The 23,830-nt window shown below is 36.3% G+C and overlaps 1 long non-coding RNA gene and 1 pseudogene across 1 annotated transcript in view; both read right to left on the minus strand.

The window, feature by feature from the left end:
- Positions 1-4,500: 4,500 nt before the first annotated feature.
- Positions 4,501-15,877, minus strand: LOC112980907 (bifunctional heparan sulfate N-deacetylase/N-sulfotransferase 3-like; annotated as a pseudogene).
- Positions 15,878-19,587: 3,710 nt separating this feature from the next.
- The window catches only part of LOC112980876 (uncharacterized), a 137,692-nt gene continuing 133,449 nt past the window's right edge, over positions 19,588-23,830 (minus strand). The window contains exons 14-15 of the long non-coding RNA XR_003258541.2: positions 23,487-23,707; positions 19,588-21,227 (exon numbers count right to left, since the gene is read on the minus strand). This is a non-coding gene — a long non-coding RNA (uncharacterized LOC112980876). The remainder of the gene's footprint in view (positions 21,228-23,486; positions 23,708-23,830) is intronic.

A 23,830-nucleotide genomic window follows, 5' to 3' on the forward strand; every position in this document is an offset into this window, starting at 1 on the left:
ACTCTAGTTAGCTTTCTTAAAACGTTAGGCCATGTCTGTGAAAAATTCAGCACTTGCAATCCTCCAGATTTTATATGATAATTCTCAATTTCTGTATTCACTGTTATTTTTATTCTGTATTTAAATTCCACGTTAGAAGTATTTGCACTACCTAGCATTAGATGTCTAGCATGGGTGCCTAAATTAGGAGGCCAGCCTCTGTAGACTTTGCAATAGTTCATATAGAGAGATACACTCCTTCAGAGTCCGGGAGTTATTTCATGGAACCATCATCAATTATGGTCCTACAGGCTGTTAAATGTAAGTTTCTAAGGATCAGGAATACAACATACCCATTTATTTGGGACCTTATTTCCTTATTTGGTCACTAAAAGGGACAGAATGCTATGCACCGTATTTCAGAAAGCCCAGAAAGGGAAGCCTGATTTGTTGACCTGAGCATTCATATGAAGCCACTAGTCTGAACCAGGAGAGGTGGTTATAATAGACAGGCGTGAATTTTCTATGCAAATTATTTTCTATTTGGGTAATTGTACCCATATGTGGAAAAAAGCAGCCTAGTGTAGGTGCTGAACTCAGAAACCTGGACCTTCGATAATCTTATAAGCTCTAGCCTTCTATTTCTCATCTGAAAAGGAGGAAAGCAAGATTTTCCTACATGGGTACTGTATCACCCAGGCTCAAGACATCCCTTCTGCAGGAGCTGCAGCTCCACTGGGATGTGTGATTCTGCTGTGATCACTTCACTGAACATGAATTTCAGTGCTGCTCATTCCTCAAGCATTCTCTGTTGTTGTTAGAAAATTGTTTTTAAAATCTAATGCAGTGTTGAAGTGTCATAACAGTACCATAACCATCCTAAATGTATTCAATGGGTAACATAAACAAATGTGACTGTTTCAGATACAGCATGGTTGGTATCATACTGCACTCTTTTCATAGTCTAACACAAGAAAAATCTACAATGGATGGTAGTAAGAAGAGACTACATCATTATATCTGATACTAGGAATATGCCTCATGTGATGGGTCAGCGAGAACAGAGATCATCTTGGCCTTGGGGGCAAGAGAAGCTGCTCATTTGGGAGCTTTCTCAGACTGGAAATAATTGGCACTCTTCTCAAAGAGGAAATGACTAGTTGCATTGACAGGAATGAGGAAAAAAAAATCTGTCCCATGACAAGTGAGAGGTAGTAACATTGACTGAAAAGCAAAGACATTCTAGTACTGACTCTACTCTACTAAACTAACTTTATTACTTTACTAGCCACAGCTCTACTCTACTAACTGTAATTATATTAATCTATATATAGGATAAATATTTGCATATGTATATAATGAACATTAACTGAAATTAGACTGTAAGGACCTGGAAACACTAGACCTGCTTATGGGGAAAGTTTCAGGCAGAGGTATGAAGTTACTGGCATTGTCACTATTTTATAGCAGAGTAAGGTGAAAAGCAGATATCCAGATTTCTGTTCCAGTGTTAGTAGAATTATCAGGCTATGCGTCCTCCCAGAACAGCCCAAGGCAATTAGTCTATTTATCAGCACAAAAAGTATTTGAAATTCTACAATTATTTCCTCAATATTGTTTCCTGCTCACTGTCCTTCTCTAGTATCAGTGTTGCTGAAATGCAGCAACACCACCATACAGCAGCAGCTCCATACAAGAGCTACTACATCATGTTCAGCAAATATTACCAGGTCATTTATAGACAGTCTATACCCAGAGTAACTTATGACTTCATCCATATGTAGTTACAGAGGCACTAATAAAGTCAGGTATTTATGAAGTTCAGGTACTAATTATTGGAGACTGAGCTGGCTGAATGACGTCTTCTATACGCAGGGTACTGCAACTGGACAACCGTAATGTATTCCACTTCGAAATTCAAGATAAAGGTTCCAGTAACAAACTAGTCTACTTCTAGGAAAAAAAAAAGATACAAATCCTCAGGCAATAGCTGGCCAAGTGACCTGTTTCCTACTGCTAGTGCTCAATGTTTTCACAGTTCTGTGGCACCACTCATCCTCTTCACCCGTCACCTTCTATCCTCAAATATGGACAAAAAGGCCTGTTGTTCCTAAGAGGTAGGCAGCATCTTTGGATGTTTCAATGATTTAGTTCGTTTAAGGAATGCTTCATTCTGCTTGTGTAATTCCCATTCTGACAACAGGGACCAACTGTTGTTGCTCCCCTACCTGCTGTGCAGAGAGAAGGGTGTCCATTCCTGGCTAGTTAGCACCTCTGGTCGCCTTTTAATAAGAAACAGCCTTCTGTGATCAGAATCCTCAAACTGATCCCAACAGCCTTATTATGTCTTACAAGTTTATCATGAAATAAACATTATTGGTGTCTGAAATGGAGCCATGAAGAGCTGTACTAATTATACCAAACTAGCACCTTTATTTAATCACCCATTTTATCATTATTAACTAACTAGTAAATTGAGTATTCACATAACACATTAAAAAATGCAGTGTACACATATCTCAAAAGAAACTGTGCCTGCTTAGAAAGCATTACCACTCATGGATTGTATAACTGATAAGAAAAATGTGCTTCAAGTAGCCTGTTGGTATAATGTGCCTGATAAGCATTCTCTTTAATTTAATTTAATCTTTCATTTTTTCTTTAATTTATGGAATAATTACAGTTACTACTGAAGGAGGTTATACCTGCTGCTTCATTAGTGTATAGTATAAACTAGAATTTTATAATGCAGTTTAGTGTTTTTAATAATATACTAATAACGTCATATATTAAGCTATAATATTTTGATTCAAAGACTACAAAGAAACTCTTCCCTCACACTATCGTTACCTTCAGTAATTTTCAGATCCATTAATTCATTACCTTACAAAAATGGATGATTTTTGATATATTTATTTTACATATTTTGGTAACCTTTTATGAGAACCGAAAGCACAGGATTTTGCAGCATATAACCTTCAAAGTAATTTTCATAATAGCTTTGTGATAAGCACCGATTTTTCCTGAACGAATCAAAGACTTTCAATGTCATTGATATATACAGTTTCTGCTAGCTAAGGTATGGACAAACCACATCATAGCCATATGCAGTTGCTATGGCGGGAAAATCTAAATCTTGGGGCATAAAGGATTTGGCATGGCGAAATAATGGGAGTCATATGAGAAAGGAAAGATACCACAGCAATCATGAACTTGCAGGACTCACAGGAGCAGCAGATTTTTATATAGATAAAAGGACTATCCAGTTCCTGTACAGTGTGTGTGAAAAAAACCAACTGATCTGAAGCAGATACAAGGCAATTCTCAATTACTAAGAGTAAGGAGGAAACAACACTTCAGATGGATTAAACCATGAACTAAATACTTTCGGGGCTTTTTTGATACATCCTTGGAAAAAAATCAGTAAAAGCTATTATTGCTGATACTATACTGAAGTATGTACCTCTGTGGTCAGGGTCACTACAGCAGTTTCTCTGTTCATGGAATTCCCCCAAACAGAGAAGTTGGGGAGATTTAACAATCACAGAGGAAAAATAATTCAAAAAGAATTTGAGCAGTGTTCCTCATGGGTGGCCACCTGTAATCCCCCCAAACAAAAACTACAAACAGTGATGGCATAGATGCACATGTAGCCTCTAGGTTCTTCAAGCACATCTTCTACCTGATTACACTAGAAAAGAAGCATCCTAATCGTTTTCATTTAGACAGTTAGCACTATTAGTCTCATTAGCATTAAGAGAAAAAATGAAGCAGATGCAAAAAGGCCCAGTACTTCTTCATAATTTGCTACATTTAGGCAATTTTCTTACCAGTCAATGCCCTTATAGCAGTTAACTCCATCAAGAAAGTGCAGACTCGAGGGTTTTGGTCCATGGATATTATTAGTGATTAACAAACAGATCATTGGGAACAAGCTAGAGTAGCTGTACCTTTCAAAATGAAAAACAAAGTAAGTCAATCTCAAGAAACATGAACAACACATTTACTTTCATTGTTCCTAAACATAATTATTCCAGCATTCATGACAGGAACTTCATGGCCTGAATATATAAATTATCTATTTCAAAATCTTACTCAAATACTTAAATGTATTATCATGAAAAGATTTTTATCCTGAAATTTTTACTATTTACCTTGCTTCCTTTCTTTCTTCTTCCTTCAGACACTAAAGAAAACATGTGAAATCTTCACTTTTAATACTGAAATATTGAAACATGAAATATTCAATTTTAATATGAGAGCTAGGGCTCTATTTTTATCATATTCATCCTATAAACAATAGAACCTAACAATACAATGCTTGGAAACATTCAAAATGGGTAGCAATTAAAACGGTGGCATATTTTAGCCTCAGAAATATTGAACTGGTGTTGAATATTATATGTTACTTTGTAAGACAGGCTTTATTTTAATGCACGTTTCAGGCTTAATTTTGGTTATTATTATCACATCATGGAACCCGCTAAAGAAATTTTTCCTCTAGTAAACAAACAATGATATCTAATAGGCCTCTTCTCTGGTAGGAGAACATGGCTGATGTTTCCATATAACAGAGAGAGTACTAACTGCTTTGCCAAATTCAGTGTTCAAAATATCTTTCCGAAAGGATTTCTGTCTTACACAGTAGATGTCAAATTCCCTTCCTATGTGCTTCTCATCAGTTTTCTGAGGTTCTATTACAATAATTTGCGGTAATCGGTCACAATTGTTTTCCTTGCATCAGATGTCTTGATACTTTTTATCATTGCAAGGATCCTGAGAAAAAAATACCATATTGCAATTAAACAGTTTTCCATTCTCAAAAATGCTGAGTTTCTTCCTGTAGAAACTCTTCACTTATGCCTGCTCAGTGCAGTAATACTGCTCAGTCTCAAAGCAGCCTGCAGCCCACCAGTACAATTCATCCAGTCTGGGCCATTTTTTTCCGCTAGCTGTCCTCTGTGGCAGGACACCTACAGGCCAGATGCAGCTTTTTGAGGGTTCAACTGCACTTTAGCTGACACCTTCCCTGGGAGCTCCGTTTTGGTCTGCGCTCATAATGAAGAAGAGACTGAATAAATTCTGCATTTTTCCCCCCAAATGGCTGTTTTTTAAAAGCTAATTATGAAAAAGAATCCCATCTTTAAACATTGACTTTATTATAACTTACATAAAATATTTTAATTACAACCACTGAAATTATTTAAAATATAATTTTTCAGTATGAATTATGTTTCTCCAAAAAGGACATATAACCACCATTTTCATAAGTGCATATATGAATATTGATGAAAAATAGCTACAAATTACAAAGTTCATTCAGTATGATTCCTACCAAATAGAAGTATCTTCAAAGAATTAATAGTTCTACAAAAAAATGCTGCAATCAGCTCCAGTTATACATTCAGGCAAGAGTAATTTCAAAAACATGTAATTGTAATTCATAAGCGGATAAAAGTGGCTAGGAAGCAATATCATCTTACGTACACTTGTCCAGACATAGCTGCCTAGCATCCTTGTCTCCATCTAAGAAAATCAGAATACCTGGAGTACTAAGACTCTGAGACAGGAAACACTGTGACTGCTCCTAAAATAAATAAATAAACACACATTATGATTAAACAGGAGAGCAGACCATCTCCACCCAAAATGCTATGGAAAATTTTAGGAATTCTGAAAAGCAATGGATTTTTATTTGTGTTTTACTTGTTAGAAGGGTTCCCCAAATGCTACCTGCACCAGTTAGACCTACACCTCTGACTTCGGCTCAGCAGTCAGGACCTCTATATTATACACTACAAAGCACTACTGCTCCTAGAAAAACCTCATCTTGCAATACCTGTCGCACTGGCTTCTTTTACTCAGGGAACAGCTCAAAGCACTTGTGAGCCAGCTGAACTGGAGGAAGAGTTTGCAGTTTCAGGTTGGTCTACTTCCTGGTCCAACAAAGTTGGCCAGGTTCACAGAGGTGTGTAAGCGCAGGTGGTCATTCCCATAATTAGACAAATGAGTTATGAAGAAGCTGCTCTGTGTTACAATGACTTGATTGAGTTTAGCGTAGTGCCTTCTGATAGTGGAATCACTCCTTTGTCAAACGATAGCAAGGGGAATGAAGTAGAGAATGAACTCAAGAATGAACCCTTCTATTAGGCTAAACTTGGACAGTCAAAAACCAATGAGAAAACATGTCTCTGCAAGACTTAAAAATTTTACAAATTATGTCACAGTACAATGAAGAATTAAAATATAATAAATGCCTCTTGCAATCAATTGATTATGAGAAAAAGGAATAGAAGGATTTCACATTCCCTCTGATTTAGACTAAAAGTTTTGCCCTGTCCCTTACAGTTTTATGCTCCAGATGCTAAACCTGGATCTTGGGAGATCCTGGTTCGTATCTTGGCTTCGGTGGGACTTCGGGCAAGTAATTTTATATCTCCACATCTTGAGCTCTCCTGCTATGAAAAGAGGGTAAAAATGCTTCCCAAGATCTGTTAATTTGTAAACTGATTGGGCACTTAAGGTGCATCTACATACATGGCTTTCATGATGTAATAATAATAATGGAAATCACAGATTACAATTTCACTATCGGTAATTTTATTAAGTCCAGTTTAACGGAATTCTTTCTCTTTACACTAATATCTTAGTTCTACCCAATGCAGTATGAACTCCAAATTTAATTAATATTCTCTTTATTTCTTCATGGGATTATTAATAAAAGTATAAACTAAATCTAACTGTTGATCTTGAAATTTTAAAATGAGTCTACTTCCCAACACAGTAAATTGTTCATGATTGTCTTTTATTTGCATTCTTTCTCTCATTTAATGAGTTTCATTTCCTTTTATACATTTAAAATCACTATAAAATCACTGAATTTTTATGATATTTTCTATGTAAAAAATTATATGGTCATGCAATTAATACACCAAAAATACATGTGAAGATAAATTAAGGATGCCCAGGAACTGCTAATTTCAGACATTTCTTAATTTTTGAGAGATTGACTCTTGATAAACACTTGAATCCATCTGGATATAATATGTACTCTTGTACATACACAGACATGTTTTTCTCAATCATTTTAAGATGTGTTATACCAACTGTGACTATGTGGATAGGAAAAATATATTACTAAAGATGCTATTCAAAAGCGAATCAGAACAAATCTTTGGTGTTTCTAGTCAGCTCAAACACTTCTGTTTTTCAAAACTGCCAAAAAAATTACATTTTGATATAGAAAGTCTCAGTAGAAAAACATGTTGAAAATGTATACGGACAGAAGCCCCTACTTTCTCAACATTTCTACTTCGTAATTGTTTCTTTTTGTGTTATTTTTCCACTGCACAAAATTTGTCAATTCGGATTAATGTTTTTAAAAGCATATATATGGCTTAGAACATCCAACTCCCATTTTCAAAATCTGCCTAGAAGTCTTTTAATTTAAGAGTATAATTTGCATTTGTCATTTTAAGGGACAATTCCTACCTTTTAGGTCTCCAGTGATCTTTAAATCATTTTAAACTCATTACCTCAGAACACTTCTCTGGAGTTTTTTCTGCTTTTTCTCTCTTCATTATAAGTTGTCTGTTATTTCTTTGAATTCATTAGATCCAGCTTTTGTAGATACCTACATGCAATCTTAACATTAAATGCATACTTGATTATTTTGGTGTTATGTCTCACTGAAAATAGCTCCTGTTAGTGAAGTGGAACAGAAAGAAATCAATAAAACATCTATGTGTGTTGTCAGTAGAGTACCTTATGTACCATGCATATATGATATATATGCTGTATATGAAGTAGCACTGTAAAAAAGAAAAAGCCTTTTTTTCAATTACCTTATATAGACATTAATCACTGTGCTTTGTACAACCTTCTTCATTTTCTATGAGACCAACCAATACTGATGCACAAGCATACAGCCAGGAAACAGAGAAAGATGAATGCACTTTATAAATATTAAGTAATATATATTTTAGGCTACAAACTCACTTTGTCTCCTTTTCTTACTAAAGGCTCACTTCTCCACCTTAATAACTATACACATCCTATCCCATAGTGCTTCTTCTTCCAACCAGCTGTCTTCTCATCTCACAATACCTCTTCATGAATTTCTGCCTGTAAGACACCAAGCTGCCCCAGAATACTTCTGCTATGTTCTCATAATTGTAACAGTATTTCAGATCATTTTTAAAGTCCCCTGAACCAGCTAATTAATCTTGACTTTCTACTGGAAACTTCAGCAGCATGCAAAATTATTTGGTGAAATCAGGACTGCGGTGGAAAACAGATGTTGTGTCTGAGTTGACCTTTTTGGTGAATAAATTAAAAGCAAAACAACCATTCTTCCAAGGCTTGTGGCATTACTCTGCTGTTAGTATATACCCCTGTGTATTCAACTATTTGCACAGTAGAAATGAGAAGGCAATATTATGCACTCCTTCAAGGCAAAGCGATCATCCTCTCTGGGAGGGTTTTTTCACTCTTGCAGAGGAAACACTGTGTCTGCTTAAATCAGGACAGCAGCAAGGAGGAATGCACATTATTTTTACTCTCAAAGCTTTGAAATCTTAGGTGGAAAAAGGCATTTATGAGGTGGCTAAAGTGAGGCTAGAAATCAACTGACATTTATACAGGCACCTTTTTATTGTTCATTGATTTAACTTGTACTTTTGGAGACAAATTTTAATAGAAACAAACTGGTCTTTGGGAAAATTCTGCGAAATTGTAGATACAAGGGGTTTGATCTCAAACAGCAAGAATATACATATATATATATGTGTATATATATATGTTTTGCTTGGTTTCCAACTTGGGTTTCCATTTTTCTTTGCACCTTTTCTTTACTTAGCTAGTTCCGCATTTTGAATTCTCATGTTTTAACTTGTACCTGAATTCTGCACTGGCTTTTCCACAGGATCCAAGAAAGTGACTGCTAAATTTCCTTTTTGTAAAACATAAAAACAAGGATTTCTGTTCTCAAACTATAGCACATTTTTTTCCCAAAGATGTGAGATCATGATAAGGATAAATCAAAATTGTATGTTTATCTGTGCTGGTTTAGAATCATGCTAGTCCTATATTTTACCTTTACTGCATGCTAACAGTTTGGCAAAATACAAAAGAACTTTCTCAAATCTTGTAATAAGAGAATTTGATAGATCTGTACAGGTAAGTTGTAAAAAAAGTATTTCAAGTCACATCTTTCAATTTTTTTTTTCTCTCCCATGAACCTCTTATACACAGGGAGCGTAACAGTATAAACTCCAGAAATTCATAACCAGGAGAAAGGAAGGCTGGCTTTGTTGTAACTGAATATCATATCCAGACTTAATTCCTGCTGTACCAAAGTAGACCTGTTTTTGCACTTTTTGTCCTCCTTCAGAAGTGTCCTCTAGTGTTAGTGCCCTTCAAATTTCATTTCCCAGGTCTGACATCTACAGTTCGGTTCCTAAGTATGCACAGCATCTGAAGCTTCAACTGATGTTTGGAATTGCTGCAAGAAGCAGATGTTCCCTATATTTACATACACTTAAGTCTGTAAGTATGTAACATTACAGCACTTTAGGAAATGTATCTTTTTGTATCACATTATGTATACCTGAAATCTCATATGGCTCTATCTAATTTAAATTTATTTGTTAAATATAGAGGGATATTTGTATAAAAAGTATCATAATTACTATGCAGTCTTATTATCTTTATGATCTTACCGTCACAGCTTCTCACTAAGATCAAATACATGCAGCTCATATTCAGATTCCAAGTAGACCGGAGATTTTCAGAAGCTCATGACAGATCTGAGAGCATGTATTCTGCTGAAAACGAAGCAGGCTTAAGATGCAAAATCAGTCATGGTTTGAAGGTCACCTCCCGCATTTATCGCCTCTCAAAGGCCTTCCTGGAATCATAAAAAAAAAAAAGCTTTTCTAGATGCTTCTGAGAATAATACAATAAATTAGTAGGTTGTAGAAGTCAGCACTTTCCCAAATAGCTTATCATAATATTTAAAATATTGCAGGAAGTCTCCCTTTTCCTAAATAACGGAAATAAGTAGAATGGAACTGGTACGAACAATGTAAGTGTATGTTATAAAAAAAGAAGGCTTTTGGTGAGATTTTATTACCAAGCAAACATTTAAGTTAACCCAAAGCTAAGGGAATCATTGAAGTGTGCTATTAATCATCTTTTCCCACTAAGACTGCTTTCCTGAAGTACTGCCTCAGGATCACAAAGCCTAAGGACAAAGCACTGAAAGTATAAAAGAACAGTCTGTAAATGGAGCGTTCAGATAAATACCCATATTGCACTTGATTGCTAAATTTGAAAGTTCACTTGTACCCTGTAAATATAGGCATTTTGCAAATGCAATGGAGACCTCTTTTCAAATAACGGCTGTCTGTATAGAAAAATGATTACTTGGCATAACACTAGCTAATATGCTTTGTTAAGTCAAAGCTAACAAGTTGCAAAGAGATGCAAAGTTCCTACTGTCCATGCCACAAGCACACAGGAATAAAATGCATTCAGTTTACTTTATTAAGGAATGTTATTACACCAATCAATTCAAGAACTAAGACTTATATGTATCAAAAACAAGCTTTGTTCCTATACTGTCTAACACCCTGCATGTTCTTTAAATTAACTTTTAAATCATAAAAATGCACTATCTTAGATCCAGCTTCAAGAAAAGCTTATAAAAGAAGACTCAAGGTACTTATTTATTACATAAAACTGACACAAAAGGAGAAAGAAATGGTAACCAACTGCATTCTTGACACTAGCCACTTTCTCCAGGGTGAACTGGCTCGGAAGAATCACAGCTGAACTCGAAAGAGCATATCAATGAAAAATCAATCACAAACTCCCAGAACACGGCCTAATTGAAAACTACATTTTGAAAGAACAGACACTAAATTGAACTTACTTAATTTTTCTTTTCCTTTCCCTTTCCCTTTCTTTTCTTTTCTTTCTTTTTTTTTCTTTTTTAAGAGAATTACAGTTCAGACGTGGCATATTATAAAGCTATATGCAAGCAGTTGGGCTGCAATAAATCCCTAACAGAAATTTTGCTGTGGAAGAGCATTGTGTAATAGGATATGAAAGAAAGGCAGCTTCTCAGATGCTATGCAAAGCTTGAATTATTTAGACCAGGTGAAATATATTGAAAAATGGGACAGATAACAAGGAACAAGGTCAAGATTAATCTAGATGCAGTAAGGTCCAGAGACTTCTAAGAAGTCTCTTTCTGTCTTAACCTCTGGCAAAGACTAACTTGTTTCTGGGAGTTACTTTCTGTTAATCAGTTAAAAAATCTCACAACTGCCAGCAAAAGCAACAGACATGCCTGTACACATGGACAAGTTGTAATGAAGTCCTCATTAAGCTGGTTTGCCTTCAGTGGAAAGCTGGTTCTCTCCATACCAAAATATGCCAAACTCTGTTTCTATGAGTGTCTTTTTACCGTAGTATCTTTTCATTGACTATGCTTAAGTCTGATTCTGCTATCACTTGCACTGCTGTTGCTCACATTTTGCACTCGGGTAGCTCAAGTGCCTGCAGCAGCCTTCCCATTTGAGCCCTGACCACGATCCATTCTCACAATAGAGTCAACAGTTTCAAGTCCCTTATGAGACAAGTCTACACAAGAGAATGATGAAAGCCGCTTCCGCAAAGACGGGCTGAGAGGGCGGCACAGAAGGGCTGAAAGCAATTAGATGGAGATTTAACAGAGCTCTACCAACATATAAGTCACCAAAAGAAATAATCTTCACCAGGTGAAATATGGTTGGAATATAACACTCCTCGTACTCCAGGCATCTTGTAAGGTCATGCAATAATGCATTGGCCCAGTCTCAAAGCCTCACTCTAAGCCCTACACTAGTGTAATAGAGCAGACTGGAGTCTATTGATTAGATACCTATTTATGGCATAAAGTTACCTTACTATGTGAAGTCAATTTTTAAAAAAATCCTATTTCTCTGTGGAAAAAAATCTATTTAATACACTTTAACTTAAATAAAATGACCGATTTGAGAAAAATTAAGTAATATGTCTAATAAAATCATAAAATGCAATTTTAAGCTACAGTGAGCTGAATAAAATATGGAACAAGAGCTTGCATTTTTTATTAGAGCTCATTAATCTTGTTAATGACTTATTGAATATCTTTGACAAAAATTTATCCCAGTGGCTAGATTGTTATGCACTTTAGCAACCTCTTCTAACAGCTGGGTTTAACTGACAGAATATTTCTCCAGCTGCTTCCCTGCCACAGTGCAGCAAACACAGCAGAAGATAGGACTTACATGTGGAAACTATTTAAAAGGTTTAACATTGCTCTGAATAAACACCAATATTGACTTTTCCCCTCCTCTACATACTAATATTCAAAAATGAGTAACTTACCTGTGAACAAAAACTATTAGCTTTGCTTTCTCTGTTTTGCTGTCCTGAGGTTGACAGTAATTCTATTTTAGATATAAAACATGTAAATAAATCGTATATATAACAGAAGTTCTGTCTCAAGCTACAGCATTTAAATGCATACCATATTTCACTAAAGGTAACCAGCCATGCTGAAAGACCCTTCATTTAGTTCCCTGCAAGACAAAGGTTTGATTCAAAGCATTGTTGTGGCCTGACTGTGGCCTTGTGTCATGCTACAGAACTTTGCCAATTGCTATTGATCTACCTTACAGACTTCAAAATGGATCCGCATGTGTATGTTAAACACAGATCCACAGGGTGCCACCTGAGATAAATAACCCTTTTGTGATAAAGTTTTATGACATGCTAATCCACATCAGCTTATGATGTCTCAACCATACGGTGCCAATGCAAGTAGCCCTAAGTTCCATATAACCCCACTGAAATAAATGCCAATCTACCATGTTTGCACATTTTGTGCAGTCAGTGGCAAAGTATTTGATGTGCTGTAATATAAAGGGAGAAGGGTTACATTCTAGTCCACATTCTCCTGTATTATGACACATAAAATATAATATAATGAAATAAACACAAGCTTGAAAGAAACAATGCCTGCAATATCAACATAAATCCTGGAGGGAGGAGTATATAATGTAGCCAGCACTCTAAATTAACTGAAAGCACTCAGAAAATAAGACTGACACAATAAATCTAATTTTAAATGAACTATACAAAGCTGGGGTAGGGTTAATGGCTTTTAATGATTTTTTTATCCTGACCTGTCATACAGGTATTTTTTTCTTATGAAAAGGTCCCAGGCTGAAGAGTGGAAGAGAACATACCTATACATTTATAATTCCTTGTTTAAATGAAACTTAGCGGTATTTATGGACAACTTGGACACAAATAATATTCTGAAAAGGAATGTTTATTACAGCAGAAAGCTATCTCGCAGAAAATGTGATCCTTTCATTAAATGAGACATTGGACTTTATAGCTTTGTCATACCAAATAGGAAATAACCATTCATGCATAGTCTTGGGATTTCTGTATATCCTCCAAGCCTGATTTCCATTTCCTTATTTGGACAAAGTCTTCTTTAAATCCACAGACTTTCCCTTGATTTGTGTTAGTGAAAATGGAACAAGATAGGCTCCATCTATCTCCTGTCTCAAACCCTTTTATCATTCGTATTCTCATTTATCATATTCCTAGGACACCCAAAAATTAAATAACTAAAGATTGACAATTAATAATCAAAATGTCTAGGTGCACTTCATAGGAAATTAACAACTTCTTTACCTCAGAGCTTTGCATCTCACTGCTGCAGTTTTATTAGGTCTTTTCCCTATTCTTGTTTTTGCTTATAAATTTCAAGAATCCAGACAAAATGTCTGAGTCAGTAATATGCTGACTAAAGCAGTTCACTGGGAAGTATGCCATGCCAATCTATTTGTAGGTGACCCAAGCAGCACACTCACTTATTTTAGAAATATATGAAAAAAATCAAATGTTTGGGGAGTAACCTAAGTAGGCATGACGGAAATAAGCAAAAGCTGCACACTTATTACAACTGTTGAGAGGGAGGATTTATGTTTTACTGAGATACTGCATCATATGCCCTTCTGATTAATCCTATTATTCTTTGGCTGGAATCCTGATGCTGCTCCCATTCGAAGGACAGCACATTTAATCATATGCTTGTATGGCTCATAAAGCAGGTGAAATCTCTTCTATGTATGTCACGAAATCTCTTCTATGTATGTCACAGTTCCCTGTGCAGGAGACGGAAGCGTCTGTTTTGGAGTAAAAGCATTTTCCAACTGGCAAATAGTTGCAGGATGCAGTGTGTGGCAAGTGTTCCCCCTATTATGCAGCTACTAGTAGGAATGAGAGTATAGTGCTGTAATAGATTAGCTCATTTGGTTTAGATTATTACACTTGATGAGTGCTGTGTAAATCCTTTATACAAGTTATTGCTTTAATCTTTGATATTTCAGGTGGCATGATTAACCTCCTTCAGAGAGAATGAAAAAGGCTGCAGTTCTGTTTCCTTCATTTTTCGCTTGCACAAGCCAGGCTGTCATTATGGTTTAGCAGTATTGTCATTCAGGGGATCATGTACTATGCCTTTCACTTTCTCTGGCAGAAAACGGAAACTGTAGTGGATATTTAAAATACGAGGAACCTCCAAGAAGTTTATTAATATACACTTACGTATATTTCCTCTTTTGTACAGTTAGCTTTACTTACAGTCATATTTCTTTTTGCTAAAGCTAGATGACCCCTTCTATGTTCTCTTCTTGCCCTTCCACTGTAATTTCTGGCTTTTCCTTTATTATTGAATGTACACAATTCCACCTGTGCTTCTGCAGTGCCCAGCAGGTCTCACCATCTTACCTGAGTGTCTCCAAGTAAATGCAAACTTCCCTTTAGTTGTCACACTAAATAACATCACTAAGCATTCTTTTTTTTTTCCTAAACAAAAGCCCCTAAAAATATTTTGCTACTCTTGAACAGCAAGTTTCCCAGAATTGTATCTTCCTTACAGACTAAGGAAAATCACTATAGCTTACCATGTCAGTTCCCATCATTTCCAATTTGAAAGCGGAAGCTTTCTCAAACAGATACAGAGATCTATTACCTATTAGACTTGCTATTACTCCCTGGCACCTTGTATCACACATGATTTATTTTTTGTAACCTCCACTGCTCTTTACTGCTAGTAAGTGGATACATTTGAAATACTTACTGTGTTAAAAACAATGGTAAAGAAAAGTTCCCCTCCCTGAATGCTTTTCTCTAATCCTGCTGGACCACCAGGATCACCTTCCTGGAGTATAGTATGTGCAAGAAGTCCACAGGTTTGTTGGGGGAGAACCTATGACAACAACAGCAATAAGAATTTACAAGCACATGTAAATACCAGGTCAATCTACAAACATCATTTTCAACTCCCCTAGGAGTCTTCAGAAAATAACTACTGTTTGCTTACACAAGTTTCAAACGGTATACACATTCTAGAATACACTATGTGGCTCATCCCATATCCCCAAAGCAGGAGACTTGGCTTTTCCCAGTACTAGAAACACCACAACCATTTCCTTATAGAAAGTCATTTTGAAATCATTATTTTTCATCCTGTATCTGAACAACAGCTATGGCAAAGACAGCATAATGCATAAACATCCCACAGTGCATACTTTTCAAATAAAAATTGAAGAAAACATTAAGAATAGTGCTACTTAAGAAACGACGTTAATAAATGAGAAACTTACATTCATTCAGAGTTACTTACCATGATGCCATTACGGGAAAAAAACTTGTCTATGCCACATGGGTTTTAAATGAGGGTATTCCTCTCTGCTGGTGACTTGGATATGCCAGGCTTTCTTCCAGGCCCTGTAAGCTGAATATGAAGCAGGTAGACCCCCAAGTGGTACAGAGCAGCTGGTAGCCCATGTCAGCTGCAATGACTTGATTCTGAAACACATAACAGACAGTACCATTAATGGGCAGAACTCTTTCAAAGCCTGTTTTGCTGTAAATGTCAGTAACTGTTAAACATACTGACAATTTTTGTCTCAGCTATAAGTGCAATTGGTTCCAAGTCAGAATTTTGCTTCATCTGAAATTTCAAAATTTGAAATTGTTTTTGCTCTAAGGTAATAAAAAAAGTACTTTCAGAAGCTGAGTGGAATTTCAGAAAAAAAGAATGGCTTCACAGAGTTGTTTTCAGAACTGTGAAATTTCATTTCAAAGTTTATTTTACGGAAGTTTCACTTCTTTTTCTTTTACATTATTCAACAGCACGTTAGTAGTAGTATACAATCAAACCACTGCTGGCCTGTTATAATTGGACATAATGTTGTATTTGAAATATTATTTTTGTTTGTTTCTTAAATCATTAAGGAAAGTTTAACTGTTATAAAACATCAACAAGAAAGTGCTCCGATATATGAAGGATCACATCTAAGCAGAAGAAAATGTCAAGATTTCCTACAAAACAGTGTTTTATTTCCCAAGTATTTTTTTCTGTTGGAATTTCCACTGAAATTGATATGATGCCACACACAAAAAAAACAAGCAAAAATCTGTTCAAATGAACCAACTGCTCCTGACCAAAAAATACTTGGCAAAAAGCTCTGCCGAGATCTAACATTAGCATACACATAACACATCCCTCTGTATGAGCCCAGCCTTCCTCTCTGATTCTAATTCCAGACTTGGAAGACATCCTTTTCTTCTCATCTGGGTTTGTGTAAATGCTCCAAAATACGCCACAGTCAGATGTATTGTTCCCAAGTGCTGGTTTGCAAAGGTCAGGTAAAGGGTGTAAACCAATAAAAGCATTTGCTATGTTGTCACCAGAACATGAAAATGGTAACATTTTTTCAGATGACAGTATTAGGAAAAAAATTACTGCAGGAATTAAAAAGAGAAATATTTCTAAAACTATCATACTCTGAAGTTTAAGTGTCAAGCCCACTTGGGAACCATACCTTGGAACTCTGAAAGCAATATGCAGTAGTATATTTTTATATACTATGCAATAGTATAACTAGTAATAATGCAATTTATATAATAAATGTAATAATAATATCCCTGAACTGAGAACATTCAAATCTGAGGACTTTATATTCTCAAGCACCTCCTCCTGTACACTTGCTAAATGTCTAATGTGGCATAGCTTTCAGGTTAGATGTCTAGACTGGAAGGCAACTTTAACCACTGGAAGTCCAGCTTGACTGGTTCATGGTGCATATGCACAGCACGTCTCCCCACAAAGAGTAAGAAAAAGAGCTGCTCAAACACTGACTGGTTTTGAGCTCGGGAAGATGCGGCAAGTCTACCTCTCAGGAATGCGTTCTGACCACAGGTACGTCTGACCTGCGTGAGAGAGACACTCTGCCTTGTCGAAGGGATACCACTGTGAAGAAAATTATTTAAGATTCACAGGGCCATAAAAAGAATCAAAGGGCAAGAGAAAATAAGTTCTCCAAGGGAAATTCTGGGATTTCAGCCTATGCCAGCAAGATAGACTCTTATATTTTCTTCAGGACTATTTAATGTAAAGCAATCATAGCCATCTTTTTTTAAAAAGAAAAAATTGCCAAAGTTACATGTCATGAACATTCAAATCTGGCTGAAGAGCTTTAGAAATATGTACTCAGTGGGACATTTCAGGAATATAGGTAGATGAAACGTAGGTCCCAGTACCACTTAATTACATCACAAATGCGTTCCTAAAATCACAAATTCATTCCTAGAGCCTGATCATCAAGCACCTTTGGACATGCATATACTGTCAGGTAACTTGGCTCCCAGTTTGCTCCCACATTTTGGTGTGTTCATCACCTACTCAACATGCATTAGTTTGCTGCTGGGCTCTCCTTTGGACTCTGCCAATTAGCCCACTGTGAGATGAAATCAAGGTGCAGTTCTGGGAACAGTTCACTCCAGGGACTCCCACCCAAGCAGTATGGGTAAGATCAGGACAGATGTTCCTACCAGAACTGCTCCATGCAGCTCTCCAACATTACTCCAGCAGTTTGTGTGCAATCAACATTCCCACATGCTCTGATGACACATTTTATGGCATGCAAGATGAAGCCACATCATCACATTATAAAACAACCACTCTGGTGTGCTGCAAAATAACCCTTCAGTTACTCTGGTGCTCTGCAGTGTGCATGTGGCTAGTCTGCTTCAGAAGTGGCTAGACATGTTCTGGATGGTTTGGCTTGGGGTCCGACAGTCACAAACATGGATAGGTACCTTTAAAGAGAAGACACAGCAATAGGCTCTCGATACAGTCAGTGGAAATAAGCAGGACAATCAGTGGTCATTTCAGCTTAGTTACCAATTGCTCTTACGAGATGACTCTCCCTATCTAAGGGCTGTAAAGAATAATAAAGTCCTAATATTTGCATTTTCAGATAAATACCTGAAGTTAAAAGGGATTAATACACACTAAAGATACTAAGATCAGGTGTTCTGGGGGCAAACACAGAGGTTTAATCTGCCCTAGTCAAGGGTAAGGTAACAGGGAATTTCTGCATTTCAGTGATGAAATAAAAGATTTTTTTAATTTGCTTAATTTATTGCATATATGAACATAGGTCCCCAATTTTGCTGACCTCCTTTATTCACTGTATTATTCAAGGAAATATGATTTCTGGTCCGAGTATCTCAAAAGCAACAGCTCAACTTTTTCAGACGCTAAGTGGGAAAAAATGCTAAGGTAGGATAAAGTAACTCTGAGCCTTCCTTCATCCTGAATGAGTTTGCATCAAAGGGATAAGCAGGAAACTATGCAATACTCTAGACTCTAACCTTCTTCTAAGTACTTCAATCATCAAACATGCTGATAGGTCCCACATACGCTATGCATCTTCCCTTCATTGCTTTTTTCTTCTTCTGACCTGTTCATTTTTGATTTTTTTCCCTCGTCTTTTTCTGCTGAACTACTGTAACCCAAACTTACCTAAACTAGAAATAAATATATACGTAGTGTAATTATGGCAGCTATGACAATGCCAACCTGCTTGCACATTATGTCGTTTGCAAGATATGGTCGAGTTTGAACAATACCTATCTTCACATCAAGGCACTGAAACAGAAAATCCTAAGGCAGCAATGTTTACCAGAACAGGCACTAATGATAATGACAGTGGACATGTCAATGTCAAAAGATTTTGCTGGAATCTGACTTTTTCTCAAAATCAACTCTAATAGATGGCAAAGCAAAGAGAGAAGGAAAGGAATATGAACTAACCCAAATATGTGCCAGGTCTTTCTGGTAATGCAAATCAGATTGAATGAGACTACTCCATCAGTTGAGCGTTAAAAAATTTAAATAAGCATTGAAATAGTTTTGGGAAAGAGTATTGACAATAGTGTCAATAAAAAGGAAAGGAAATAGAGTGAAATCGCAATCTGCATTTTGTAGTTGCTGCCAAATGATCTGTTATTTTGAAAAGGTTCTTCCACTCACAAGGCAATCCAATAAAGGAGAATGTACAATCCTAGTAATTATTTTGTATGAGTATTATTTATCTAGGACCATTTGGTGAGCCTAGCATTATGGCTTTAGACAAGATGGCACAAGTCAAACTTATTTTTCTTCAAGGTGCTTTTAAAATCAAAATTTACAGATGAGTATTTGAACAAACTAAAAGCTTAGCTTCTGAAAATATCCCTCACAAACAGCCTGGTTTATCTCAAGCAAAAAAGAGTACTTTTACAGCATTAACTGTTTTTGCACTGATTCTTAGAATATTTAATTTGAATAATACAGCCATAAGTAAGAAAAGTTTGAATGAGAAGGATCATATTAATATCTATCAAACAAGAATACTAATCATTCACCAGGACAGCTAGAGTAGGCATATTTTACAATTCCAATTCTTGCCAGCTAAGCAATTCCTGTTACCAAAATGTACAAAACACTCCTTTCATTCATATTATACATGCACTAATTGTCCATATTTTCCAGTACCTGGCAGCTGAGTCCTCTTTCATCTACATCACAGCAAGGGACTTACTCTTGCTTTAACTGGTAAAAAAGAGGACAACTGATCCACTTCTGCTCTAGAAAGCAGCTCCTGATAACTAAAATAGCAGCCCTGAGCATGGATGCTTTATTATTCCTTTGGTACCTTTAGCACTTACATAAAAATGTTAGCATTCACAAAAAAATATGAGTATAACTTCATATTGTTGTACCTAAGTAAAGAAAATAGGTTAAATCTTGCAAGCTGCCCTATCTTTATCTCTTCTGTATAAATAATTTTTTTCCACTGATGAAGTAAATCAGGTAAGAAAACTCTCTCATAGGTATTATTCCTTTTTATCAGGATCATCACCTATGTACATGATAAATGGAACAATCCTGTTTCAAAATTCTCTGTAGCTACAAATAAAAATACATTTCTAACTACTGCCTCAATTAAATTCAAATAATTTCTAGACAGAATCTTTACTACATCACTGATGCTTTTTCATATCACAGTACAGCTAAGTCTCAACTGCAATTTGTGCCCATGTGTACTTTTTTAATAAATGTAGGAAAAAAGTAACATAATCGAGGACCTAGGATATATCTACAGAAGGCCTCTGTGTAACACTGGGCACTAGGTTTTGGCTTATCAAACCAGGTTTTTCTTTGAGATTTTTTTTCACCAAACTATCAATTAGTAGGAAATGTATGTTTTACTATTATATTCTGTCCAGGAAAACTGGTCTAGAAACACCATTTCATCTCATCTGAGAGAAAAACCAGGAGACTGACTCACCACCACGTTAAAATGGATTTGTTCCTGTAGCATTGAAGGGAAAGGCACAGAAGTTCATTAGCTGTTTTGAATCATCCATCATCCTGAGACAGCCTTTTTTTTTAAATAAAAACAAAACTTAAATGTTCTGTAACCGTTACTAACTCCTACGTCCCATTTATTGCTATTGGATCATATATTACTGAGATTCCAAGAAAACTGTGAATGTGAAAGAAAAAAACGCTCCTTTTATCCAGCACACAGATTTCTGATCATCTCATCACATACATGAATTGCATGTGAAAACTGCAGCACTGCTATGAAATATACACTGTTGTAACCCTGCTGCAGTATAAATGACATTAAAACTCAGAGACTCATTAAATCAAATTCTTTGCTGAGGGTCTTCTACTCCACCACTGACAACTCATTGTGGAAGAGATGAGCCTGCATGTGACTCCACACGTGGTGAAACCACCAGAAGCTCTCTGTCAATGTCCAAAACAGGTCATCGCTCTTCATCTTCCTCCTCAGTGTCTGCAAAACAGAGACAAAGTCAGCATAGACTATACCAAAATTTCTACAAGCCACATAAATCAACGGATATTTCAGTTAGAAACCTTGATTTCTACTCACTCTGGTAGGACCAGAAAAATACTTGGCTTACCCAGCCAAACCACAGCATTGTCACTCACTTTAATTTTCATATTTTTTCCTTATAAATAACAAAAGATAACACATACAACACGATAATTTCTTCTTCATCAGCTGTTACATTCTTCTTATTTCATGGAGAAGGGGAAAAATGACAGGAAAAAAGAATATTTTAAGATTAAAAAAATACTATTTTCTTATTTTTTTTTTAAAGCAGAGAAATTTTGAAGAACAAAAATTTTTGGCCAGATTTAAGCAAAGCCTGCATTTTTCAAAAGATGATGTATTGTTAGTGCTCATTGTCTAGTACTTTTGAACAATATGTCCTATATATAGAACATTTATATATAGTTCCTTTTGAACTAGATACCCTATACTTCTCAAAGTCAATACACCTACTTGTGTGTTGATATAAAAGTTTAAGCTCTAACTACTTCTTTTGTATTTCCTGAGCTATCTTTTAGCCATTTCAAATTTATTTCATCATCTTTACTTAAATAAACATAATCATAACATTTAATTAATTGTCTAACACATATAACTCTGCTCCTTAGATAAGGAATTGAAATTGCAGATGAACATCTGTAAATCACCTAGCTAGCTATGAATGTCTAATTGGGATTCATCTGATTCATCTTTAAAAGCAAAAAACCCCTCCGTTGACTTTATGGGATTTACACCTATCTAACTATGACTACAGTGTGGGCATCTGTCTTTATACTGGTTTCATACCATGGTTTTTGTGTGCAATTCACCCATGAATAGTGGAGGCAAGCTGGATGCTGGCAATCCTAACTATATTCTAGCCAGAAAGTGCAGAAAATGGGCTACATTTATGTAAGTGCTACAGATTACCTTCCTCTTAGTGCACGGAACTGTGTGACACATCTGACTTCTCTAAGATAGCTTGCCTAACCTTCACCTCAATGGATCAATTCAGCCCTACATTACTGCCAAAACCAACACTGTAAAAAACATGCATTTGTCTGATGTGATTCACTCAGACCCATACAGAAATTGATCACCAGATCTCCTAATCCAGGTGAGCTATGTCATAGCTCCACTGTTGTCACTGAGCCACCATGAATAAAGAGAGAAGTGTTTTCATAGATTTAACAACAACAACAAAACGAGCTAAAAAAGTGGAATATACAAATTTAAGCTCTATCATGCATAACGTTATGATGGCTCAGGAGTTTAACACAGTGACCAGTATTTTTTGATTTATGAAATCTGAAAGACTTTCTCAGTAATGACTCAATAAATGCTCCAGAGACATTATTCAGGCTAGTAAAAACTTCAGGATCCTGAAAAATTACCCCTCCCCCACCAGTGCCCACCTGGACAAAACACCAATAGATTTCATATAATGGTAGTTGCAGCAAATGAAATTTCATACACATACCACAGACATGTAAAATCAGTGGAATTATCAATAGCTGAAGGATATCACTTCTGCAGAGGTCTAGGCATGAGGTAAGAGCATGTTTGTTTGTATCAATAGCAAAAAAGAAGTTACAAATTAATTGTGACTGCTCACAATGAGCCATTACATCAGTAACATAATTTTATTTTCCATGTCTGTCTGAGTACAATATGGGTATACAGTCACCAAGGTAGAAAAGATTCAGAGATGGGGAATAAATTGATCAAAAGTAAGAAGAACTGGCAAATGATTTTATTATCCTGCTGCAGTGAGTAATAACAGACATGCAAAACACTGGCACAGGGAGAATCAAACGGGAGAGGATAAGGACATTTCAAAAGGTGTACTAAATGAAATAATGCAGATGTAACAGAATGTGTATTTTCCACAGCATGTGTTTTGTATCTTCAGGCAATTATTGAAGCGATACTAAGCATCATTTCTAAAAGGACCAGATATTTTGAGGAATGAAAGTACCAGCTATTACTCCAGTGGACAAGTGAGAAAGTTACAAGGGACCTCAGTCTTTATGCATCAAGGCACAAACTTATTACTTGCTAGGGTGGGCAGAAAATTCCAGCCTCTTCTGCATTCTGCAATATTTTGCCTAATAGACCAGGTATGATAGGAAGTTCTATTTTCTCTCCTTTCTTATGAAATGCTGAGACTGTCCAAAACTGGATTAAATGGATTTCCAGTGTATTTCGTATACTCACAGAGAAGGTATATTGGTCTGGATTACACAGAGCTGGTGAGACCTTACTGCTGGTGAGGCAAATTCTTCTGCTCCCCTCCTCCCTCAAAGGCACAGGAGGCACTGCTGCACAGGGAAGGAAGGCATCAGCTCACCTGGGGGCAGGGCTGCGGCACCCTCTGAATTTCGGCAGGCATTGTCAAGCTTGTTTGCACTGCAGAAAGGTATTTTTAACCAGCTGACCTGTGAAAGCCAATTCTTTGTGAGTCAGAAAGCACGTTTCCAAACTAGCCTGCTCCTTAACACTTGTTGGGAACTCAGTGGTGAAGGAGGCTGCAGCTTCCCTGAAAGCCAGTGTCTCTCTGT

The sequence above is a fragment of the Dromaius novaehollandiae genome, chromosome 4 (genome assembly GCF_036370855.1).
Source record: "Dromaius novaehollandiae isolate bDroNov1 chromosome 4, bDroNov1.hap1, whole genome shotgun sequence".
Classification (NCBI taxonomy): domain Eukaryota; kingdom Metazoa; phylum Chordata; class Aves; order Casuariiformes; family Dromaiidae; genus Dromaius; species Dromaius novaehollandiae.